The sequence below is a fragment of the Vigna umbellata genome, chromosome 1 (assembly GCF_029865625.1).
Source record: "Vigna umbellata cultivar VRB3 chromosome 1, Vumbellata_1.0, whole genome shotgun sequence".
In the NCBI taxonomy this organism is placed as follows: domain Eukaryota; kingdom Viridiplantae; phylum Streptophyta; class Magnoliopsida; order Fabales; family Fabaceae; genus Vigna; species Vigna umbellata.
This window is the reverse complement of record NC_142165.1, coordinates 34,348,221-34,359,173: the sequence shown is the minus strand read 5'-3', so window position 1 is coordinate 34,359,173 and position 10,953 is coordinate 34,348,221. Positions and strand designations below refer to the sequence as shown.

Here is a 10,953-nt window from a genome sequence, read left to right as displayed (position 1 = left end):
GAACAAAAATGCTTCGAAATCTAAGGAAAGAAAAATGAAAAGGAATTAAAAAACATGAATCCTAATATGTTGAATAGGGAAATAGGAGGCAATGGGTTACGTGAAATGCAAGCTATATTTATTGATGAAACGATGAAGTCGAACTGGCTAAGCCATCGACATTCAATAACATTACATCATGAATAAGCAGTACAACGTGTAATTATGCCTACTAATTGCCACAATCCACCATATAGTATGAACGTCGAAGCCCAGCAAAATTCGACGTTCAAACATCATTCAGTGAAAAAGTAATAGATCTCTTTAGATTCTGATATGAACAGCTTGACGTCAAAGCCCCCTGAAATGGACGTGAAAAACGTCGTTGGTAACAACACACAATTAATGCACCTAACCACTTTAATGCCTATTACGTCGAAGCCCCAAAGATATCGACGTGTTATGGGAGTTTAAAAAGAGAAAGAACAAAGGAATTAAAAAAACAGGAACTCTTTGGCTTCTGGCTGGAGAAAAAAACGTCAAAGCCCTACAAACTTCGACATAATATTAATGCTTTGGTAACAACACACCATTAATGCTCCCAACTACTCCAATGCCCATCACGTAAAAGCCCTAGAGACTTCGACGTGCTATGGGAGGTTAAAAGGAATAAAAAAAGGAGGAAATAATGCATTCTACTACATATGCTGCATCTGGAAATAATTCTAAATCTATTTTTTATCATACTACTAAGAACAATATGGCACAACCTCCACCTCGTGAGAGGACTCTTAGGGAGATGTCTGCACCTGATTTCACATATGAAAGCTTGTGCATCCAATATCCTGATGAGGACGTGCCAGATGTTCTCAACACTAGACTAATCCATTTGTTGCCAAAGTTCCATGGTCTGGCAGGGGAGTGTCCACACAAACATATGAAGGAGTTCCATATTATTTGTTCAACAATGAAGCCTCATGATGTTCTTGAAGATCACATTTTCTTAAAGGCATTCCCGCATTCTTTAGACGGCGTGAGAAAGGATTGACTATATTACCTTGCGCCCAGGTCTATCACCAGTTGGGATGATTTGAAGAGATTGTTTTTGGAAAAGTTCTTCTCAGCATCAAGGACCATGGCCATAAGGAAAGATATTTCTGGGATTAAGCATCTCGGTGGTGAGAGCTTATATGAATACTGGGAAAGACTCAAGAAGCTTTGTGCAAGCTGCCCACACTACCAGATTTTTGATCAACTCTTGCTTGAATACTTCTATGAAGGTCTTAACAATATGGACAAGAGTATGATAAACGCTGCCAGTGGTGGAGCCCTTTTGTGACATGACACCTGCTAAAGCCAGACATTTGATAGAGAAGATGGCTTCCAACTCCCAATAGTTCAGCATGAGGAATGATGTTATTATGGTCAGGGGAGTTCATGATGTGGGTGCTGGTTCCTCATTTTCAGATAGAAAGATAGAGAGCAAGCTTGGTGCTCTTGTCAATTTGGTGACTCAACAAGCTGGAAATTAGAAGTCTGCACCTGTTGCAAGTTTATGTGGTATTTGTTCTTCTAGTGACAGTTACGCTGATGTCTACCCATATTTGCAGCAAAATTTTGGCCCTGATGCTCCTAAAGCTTATGTTGCAAACATTTACAACAACAGGCAGCAGTAGCAACCGCAATAACAGCAAAATTATGACCTTTCCAGTAATAGATACAATCTAGGATGGAGGAATCACCCTAATCTGAGATTGTCAAATGCTCCGCAGTAGCAGCATCAACTTCCACCACCATTCCAGAATCTTGATGGTCCGAGTAGACCGTTATGCCTCGACCACCAGTCCAGCAATACTAGAGGCAACAACAGCAACCTGATATGACTGCACAAACAGCTCCTCCTCAACCTTCCACTTCTCAGCCTTCATTGGAGGAGTTAGTCAAGCAGATGACTATGCAAAATATGCAGTTCCGACAAGAGACTAGAGCGTCCATCCAAGAGACCAGACCGTTCATCCAAGAGACCAGAGCATCCACCCAAGAGACCAGAGCATCCACCCAGAACTTGACAAATCAGATGGGGCAGATGGCCACACAGCTAAATCAAGCACAATCAAAATATTCAGACAGATTTCCTTCTTAGACTGTGCATAATCCTGGAAATAAAAATGTCAGTGCCATCACCTTGAGATCAGGGAAGCAAATTCAGATACCCACAGTTCCACCTCCAACACCAAGACCTCGGCCTCATACTACTAGATCTTAGAGAAAAGAGGACTATGCGGGTCCAAGCATGACATTTGTGGCAGGTGGATCTTCTTCCTCTTCGGGTGGTTCTTCTTCTTCTTCAGGTGCACTTTCTTCTTCCACCACCACCACCATCAGTGCATCTCCTGATATACAACACCGACGTGTCCCTCTTCCATTTCCTCCTAAAGTAATTCAAAGTAAAAATATGGAAGAGGTGGATAAGGAGATATTTGAGACCTTCAAGTAGGTGGAGGTGAACATACCTCTACTAGATGCCATCAAGCAGATTCCAAGATATGCAAAATTCCTGAAAGAGTTGTGCACCAATAAGAGGAAGATGAAGGGAAATTAAAGAGTCAGCATGGGCAAAAATGTATCTGCACTGATAGGTAAATTTGTACCTCACATTCCTGAAAAATGCAAAGACCCAGGTACATTCTGCATCCCTTCCATTATTGGAAATCATAAATTCAACAGATGCCATACTTGATTTGGGTGATTCCATAAATGTCATGCCTCTATCAATCTTTAAATCTCTTACCCTTGGAACTTTACTACCTACAGGTGTAGTCATACAGTTAGCAAATAAGAGTGTTGCCCACCCCATTAGTTACATAGAGGTGTTGGAAAAATCGGTACCGATTTTGCGCAGCGGAAATATCAAAACAAAGTACGATATAGATTATTTAAAAGCGAAGGCTTGTTCGTTAAATTTAAAAAATGATTCCTTTAATTTTCTCTTGAATGTTTTATCAAATAGTTGATGAGTAGAAAATATAAAGAGTGTAGGAAGTAGAAATATCACACAAATGATTTTTATCCTCGTTCGAACCAAAAGATTCTACGTCCAGTCGTTAATCACTATGAATAGTGATTAACCTTTTCACTAAAACAGTTTCACAATTACAATGAAAGTGAATAGAAAATAACAGTAACAAAAACAACTCCCTTCGACAAACGAATTGGAAGAGTGCAGCAAAAACCTTGCTTCGACAGACGAACCAGAAGAGCTTCCTTCGACAAACGAACCGGAAGCAACAACTCTGCTGTTAACCCTCGGCAAGTGTAACCGAATCGTATCAAGTAATAATAAAATGGTAAGACAAAGTATCGTTTCTAAAGGACTCACGGCCTAAACAATTGTGTGGTTTCTTTATTAAATAAGACTTGAAAAACCAATTCTTTGAGATTTAAATGCAAATACTAAAAAGTAAATATGAATGCATGTATTGATCAATTGGACAAAAGAAGCAAAACATGATTGAAATATATGGAATGATGATGTTGTTGGGGTTTTCAATTCATCCTATCCATTCTCATGTATTCATGAATTCATCTTTCTTCATTAATGTTAATGTGACTTTCTAAATTACCTTAAACCCAATGTCTTGGTGAAGAAAGCCTACTCCTAATCACTAGTTTACAATGCCTTGTCTCCTTAGCAATTATTCATGCATTACATTTGCACAGAAGCTTAAAGGCACCAACCATCATATTCCTATGTCTAGGTTTATACTACTATTGGGAGAATTTCTTCATGTCTAAATATATCTATACGTGTCCATACAAATAACATCAATGATCATGCAATTTGATGAGTTAAACAAAGCATGCATAGAGTATAGAAGAAAAACCCTGACAACTAATGAAAGAAAGCATATATTATAAAGAATCAATTCAATACATGAGAGCTTCAAAGGATTACAATGGTTTCCCAACAACAATGAAGGTTTAGTTCACCACAATCATGGTGAAACTAGATGAAATATAATCAAAGAATGAAAGATAAAGCCCTAGAATTTGAAGAGTGGAGCTTGAGCATCCAAAATCCTCCTCCAATGGGTGAAGTTTCGCCTCTGTTTGCCAAAAGATGTCCAACCTAAGTCAATTAAACCCCTTTTATAATTCCTAAAAATTACACAAAATAAGCCCAAGCCCATATGATACAAGAAGGTCTAACACCATAGGACCCATCACAAGAGGAATGGCCAAAAAACTCCAAGATGAATATTCTCCTCAAGGTCAAGTACTATTTGCTATCTTTGGATGGAAAATTGGAGAACAAGAAGATATGCCAAATCTGCCAAAACATGGAGAAGGGTAAAAAGGACATTTCTATACAAAAGGGGTGTACTTATCCTTCTATGGGATTGCATGAGTAATTGTTTTTCTTCACATAAAACTTGATTTTCACGTGTTTTAGACGCTATACATGTAGCACATGGGTTCAGATCTGCCACGTGAAAGTTGAGTACTTAGAGCCTTGAGATTAATCTATAAAATCTCATAGGAAAAGCTTGTAAATCACTTTTGGATTGTATTAAAGAATTTCTGCTGAAATGCATAGCAAATTCCTTCTCCAAGAGTCACTTCTTAGCTTGATTTCCATTGCAACTTCCTTCCACTCTAGGAAGCCTTCTGAGTTGTGAATCACCTCTCCAAGCTAGCCTCCATATCCATTCACCTTAAACTCCAAACATCCGCTGCTTCACATCCAAAACTCTTCATCAATCTGCTCACAAAACTCCAAGTCTGCAGCTGCCCATGCTACTGTTCCATTGGTTTCCGCAAGCTGTTCAAGCCTCCCTGCACCTCCAATCTCACGGATCTGCTTCTCCACATCTCCTAGGATGTATCACCATAAAAATGGCGCTCAACGGTAATTACCGTTGAGCGGTAAGTGCGTGTCTTCTATTTTTGCCTCTCAGTTGAAGTTTTGCCCCTTAGCGGTGATTTTGACACTTCAAAATTGGCGCTCAGCACTAATTTCCGCTCAGCCCAACTTTTTCTGCACTCTGGTTGACTTTTCTGCATTTTGGTTGACTGGTTGATTTTTCTGGTTGATTGCTTGACTTTTCTGGTTTATGGTTGACTTTTCTGGTTTCTGGTTGACTTTTCTGCATTACAACCATTCGGTACTTTAACTCTTCTTTCAAATCAATCCAATAACCTACAAAATCAAAGGAATCTAGCATAAAACCATTAAATTGAACTTCAACTCTCTTATTCACAAAACTAAAGCAAAAACACGAGTTTAAACAAGTTTATAAGTCAAAAATGGTTGATTTATTATCAAAATTAAGTATAAAAATAACGGTTTTTCAACCGTTATCACAACCCCGAACTTATAACTTTGCTTGTCCTCAAGCAAACAAGATGTAACTTAGCTTTCAACCAATCAATGCAATGATTCAACACATTTCAAAACCTTTTCTTTTAAGAGAAGTAATTGCTCATATCAGCTTATCATAAAGAATATCAGTCAAGATGAATACATGCCTTGATTCAATTAACCTCATTGTGGTGCTCAGATAATCACAAAATATTCAACAGATGCTATGCTCATGAATGATCAATTAATCAAGCAAAGATGTAATCATGGAATCTTTCCTCATCAGATAATGTGTTTCACTCAAACACACAAGTGTATAAGAGGACACTCACTCACTCCACTATTACTTTGTCACATGAATTAACTTTGTCTTTCACTTAACCATAATTAAATATACTTACAAGCAATTATCATTACAAGTTCTTTTCTATGGCTTGTAATATGGCTGGGCTAAGAAGAAAAATTGGTTTTTCTGGATCACAAAATCCTTGAGTTAAGAGAGTCATTCATACTTTCCTCATTTAAACACAACCGTTCTTACTTATTCCCAACTTTCCCTTGCATTGATCTTTTCTTTTCTTTCTTTTCTTTCCTTTTTCTTTTGCTTTTCACGTGCTTAGCTCTTAGCTCAATGCTTATTATTTTCCTATTCTAGACTTCCCAACAACCCCAAACTTGAACCTTTATCAATACCACAAAATATTTTCAACTCAACTCAAGGTAAAAATTTTCACAAAGGGTTTTCAAATCATGTTCAAGGCTAAAGGTTCAAAGGATAGAACATATAGTGCTCTCTTTTAGTGGGCTAAAATCATTCATTTTGGCTAAAAAGGGTTAACAACAAATGGCCTTGATCATATGACACATACAAGCAAGTAATTCAATCATAGAAAACCTGGACAAAGTAATTCATGCTTTCAAAGTAATAGCACTCACTCACAAAAACTTTGGAGTTCAACCCTCACATAGGTTAACTCAAATTCCAACATTTAGATAAACATCCTGCTCAGTATCATAATCACAATCACAAGTCACCATGCATCTGTTTCAAAGTATTTTAAGCAACCACCTGTGTATACACATCATGCATCATCTCAACATCAATAAATATAATTAAGATCATGAATCAATACTCATCACAAACATCATAACATCAACAAACCATTGCACACAGATAAAGTTTTAAGCCAAGTACATCAAACCCTATTCTAAAAACAGAAGCAAATAAATTCAATAATATAAAACAAAAGATAAGAAAAATCCCGCTCTAGTGCTGATAGCATCCATCTGTACATGCTATCTCAGCTCCTAAGCAGCTCATGCTATAATGAGAGTCTTCCTCCTCTCCTTCTTCATGGATCCTTTAGTCTTGATTTTTTTGCCCGATGAGGAGGCTATCCATCCCTACATCAAACATAATTCACAAAACCACAAGACACATTGTTACCTAAAACACTCCTTATCTTAGAATGCTCTAGGAATATGAAGAAATCAGCCCCTAACAGCAATGCTCTCACCAAACCCCAAACTTGGATGGAAACTTGAAGCAAAAATGGTTGAAAGAGAAGTTTTGTGGGAAAGGAGGAAAAAGTGAAGAACTCTTTGGAGAGTGCTTGAGAGTGTGTGGGAGGAGTGAGATTTGAAAGTGCCTACCAAAACGCGCCCTAGGGTATGAAAAAAAAAACCTAATGAGCCAAATCACGCTGAGCCCAATTAAAACAAAACAGTGAGCCCATTCTGTAGCGTTTACGCTCAGCGGTAATTACCGCTGAGCGGCATTTGCGGCACCAACTCTTCTTCTTCCTAGCTTGCCCTAGGTGTCCTTTACCAATGCTTCTCACTACCACAATGGATTTAGTTTCTCACATCACTCAAACATTGAATCTCTATCATGCAACTAAAACAGAATCAAAACAAACTACAAAAATAAAGTCAATCAACTGGGTTGCCTCCCAGCAAGCCCTCTTTTAACGTCACTAGCTTGACCCAATAAAGCTCAAGTTCCATCTTCTTTTTTCTTCTTTTTGCTGAACTTCTTCAGAAATTTGATAAAACCAGGAACCTGTTTCAATGTGTCAATCATAGGAACTTTAATCTCCAACTTCTTGAAGATTTCCATAAAGCGCTCTAACTCCTTCTCCTTCCTATGATACTTCTTTGGATGAGGACGGGGTTTTTCATATGATTCTTTCTTTTTTTCTCTTGTCCTCTTTTTATTTTCCCTCACTTTCTTTATCTTCAAACAAATTTTCTTTTCTCTCACTTTCTTTTTTTCTTCTTTTTTTCCACTCACTTTCTTAATCTTCAAACAAAGTTTCTTTCTCTCTTCTCTCTCAACCACTTCTCTTTCTTTTTCTACATCTTTATCTTTCTCACTCAACTCTTCTTTTTCTTTTCCCCCTATCTCTTTCTCATCTAAAGTCTTCTCACTTCCAAATATCATGGCTTGACATTCCTCCCTAGGGTTAACTTTAGTTTCAACCCCAAAATCTTCCAATCTCTCAATGAAGTGACCAATCTGCATCTCCATCCTTTTACATGATGCTTCAATGCTTTTCTGAGTGGAGATGGACTCTTGCATAAATTGTTGAAAGACGTCATCCAGATTTGCCATTGATAGAGAGCTTTGTTGTTGTCATTGTTGTTGTGGTTGGTTCTCAAATTGTCCAGTAGCTTGCCAAAATTTACTTTGATCCATGCTTGAGTGAGATTCCCTCCAATGGTTGAAATTACTTTGGTGGAATTGACTGCCCATATATTTAAATTCTTGTCCGTATTGCATCCTGCAAGCATTAGGCACAAAACCCTAGAAAATATTTGTTAGCAAAAAAAAAATATAAAAGATAAACTAAAAACATAAAAATATAAAATGATAAAAAGATAAAACAAAAAGATAAAAAGATAACAATCAAGTCAAATTTAATCAATAATCACACCAATAAAATAGTTAAACCACGAGTCTCTAGCAACGACGCCAAAAACTTGTTAACCCTTGACAAGTGTAACCGAATCGTATCAAGTAATAAAATTGGTAAGACCAAGTAGCATTTCCGAAAGGACTCACGACCTAAACAATTATGTGATTTGTTGATTATCTTAGACTTGTAACCGAAAATATTGTTGTTGAACTATGCAAAAATAAACATGAATGCAAGGTTGATCAATGGACTTGAATAATGCAAAAACAGTTGATGGATAGTATGAATGATTATGTTGTTGGGGTTTACCAATTCATCCTATCCACTCTCATGTATTCAAGAATTCATCTTCCTTCATTAATGTTAATGCCACTTTCTAAATTACCTTAAACCCAATGTCTTGCTGAAGAAAGCCTACTCATAATCACTAGTTTACAATGTCATGTCTCCCTAGCAATTATTCATGCATTATTAGCACAGAAGCTTAAAGGCAACCAACCATCATATTCCTATGTCTAGGTTTATACTACTATTGGGACAATTTCTTCATGTCTAGATATATCTATATGTCTCCATACAAATAACATCAACGATCATGCAATTGGATGAGTTAAACAAAGCATGCATAAAGTATAGAAGAAAAACCCTAACAATTAATGAAAGAAAACATATATTATAAAGAATCAATTCAATACATGAGAGCTTCAAAGGATTACAATGGTTCCCCAAAAACAATGAAGGTTTAGTTCAACATATATTCTTCAACCGATCGGTTCAAGTTCTTCACCTCCTTCTACCGTTAGGTTTCAGCCCTGATTTCCTTCTACAGTTCGGTTTGAGTTTGACACCATTCGGTATTCAGCTTGTGTTCGACCAGTGTTAGTGACTGTTCGGTATTATTGAGTTTCGCCAATGTTCAACTTCGTTCGGTCCTGAACTGTGTTCAGCCAGTGTTCACCCTGTGTTCCGTCTTGAACTGCTATATACTGCCAAGCCTTCAACTACTACATACCTTTCGGTCTTTGACTGATAATAACCGTTCGGCTGTTGACATATAGGTATCGTTCGGTCTTCTAATTGTGTTCGACCATGAACAGTATTCGGTCTTTATCGACCGTTCTGTCTTCTAGCTGTATTCGGCCATCAACACTATTCGGCCTTCAATTGCTGAGTGACCGTTCAACCTTAATTTGATAGGACAATTTGGTCACGGTCATGCCTTCCATTGCTTGGTCTTGGTCGTAACTTTACCGTTCGGTCTTGATGTCTTCTCTTATGCAGGAATGCTTTTAAACTCTCACACAACATAAGTCTTCTTATTCTTCACTTTGTAACATCATCAAAATCATTATCTTCAAGATACCAATACTTCTCATTTTTACATAATTAAATAGGGTAATTCCATTGCTTTTCCAACGATTATAATGAAATAGGCTAATTCCACTACTTTTCCAAGATAGATTCATCATCGGTTATTCACAGATAATTGTTCAATTGATTATTATTTAAGTTTCAAATTAATTAAAGTACATTCTTAATATAGGGCTTGGACTCTAAATATTCATTTGACAAAATCTTTTATCTTATATCTTCCAAATAACTAAAAGATTTAGATAATTATAACATTATTTGGAAGATATTTTCTGTTGATATTCCTAAATTAAATTAATTCAACAACTGAATTTTATCTTTTAGGTTTTTTAAATTTCTAAAATTGCACAAATACCCTGAAATTTCCTCTATTTGTACTTTAGCCCCCTTTTTAATTTCTGAAATTGCAGGAAAGCCCCTCAGTTGACCACGTTTTACAAGATTCAAACAACATTGATCATTTTTGACTCAAGATGATGCACCAATGAGTGCCCGCCACGTGTCAATCTCCTTCTCCAAAATTAGGGTTCTAAATTGAGCAAAGAAGCTTGTGCTGCCTGCGCCGCAAGAGGGGTTGTTCTCTGGGATGCTCGAAGGAAATTGATTCGTGATTGATGAAGACTGGAGGTAGAATTGATCTCGCGATGGCGCTGGTTGTGCAGATACTGGCGGTGGTGATGGAGGTGCGACATTAGTTCGAGGAAGATGGTGGAAAACGAGAGTTTCGCGAGAGATTGGGTTTTACTATGTAGTTTTATTGAGTGTAGGTGGTGGCCGTTTTAGAGTTCGGTAACGGCGGCGCGACTTTGGGATTTGCGATTGTGGTCCGGTTGCGGAGCGGAAAGGTTCACGGTTGTCGCGCATCTTGGAGTGGTGCGACGACAAGGTGATGAGAATCGTTGTTGTGCGTCAATGGATGTTGGCCGTGGCGACGATTTCAGAGGAGGAGACTGTCACGGTGGAACTCGCGATGGAGCGGAGGTGAAGGTTAGTGGCGGATCAGCTCGGCGGTGGCTGACGGTGACGGCGCAGTTGCGGCAAGGTGGTGGTAGTGTGATTGTGGCGGCGACGCGGTGATAGCCGGTGCTAAGTGTGGCAACCTCGCGGCGGCTGGCGGCACGGCAGTGACGGTGGCTAGGGTTAGGTTAGATTAGGGTTTTTGTTTCTGAAGGTTGAAGAAGATAGTGACGTGGAAGAAGCTGACTGGTCTATTTGGTATGCAATAGGATCAATGACGTGGCATTATCTGGTTGTTGGATCTATTGGTGGTGGACGGCCACGTGGTAGAATCTGGCAGAGTCTGATTTAGGAGGGGTAGGAATA

General features: G+C 38.2%; 1 pseudogene; it reads left to right on the top strand.

The window, feature by feature from the left end:
- Window positions 1-739: 739 nt before the first annotated feature.
- Window positions 740-2,719, top strand: LOC148205222 (uncharacterized; annotated as a pseudogene).
- The last annotated feature ends 8,234 nt before the right edge of the window (window positions 2,720-10,953 follow it).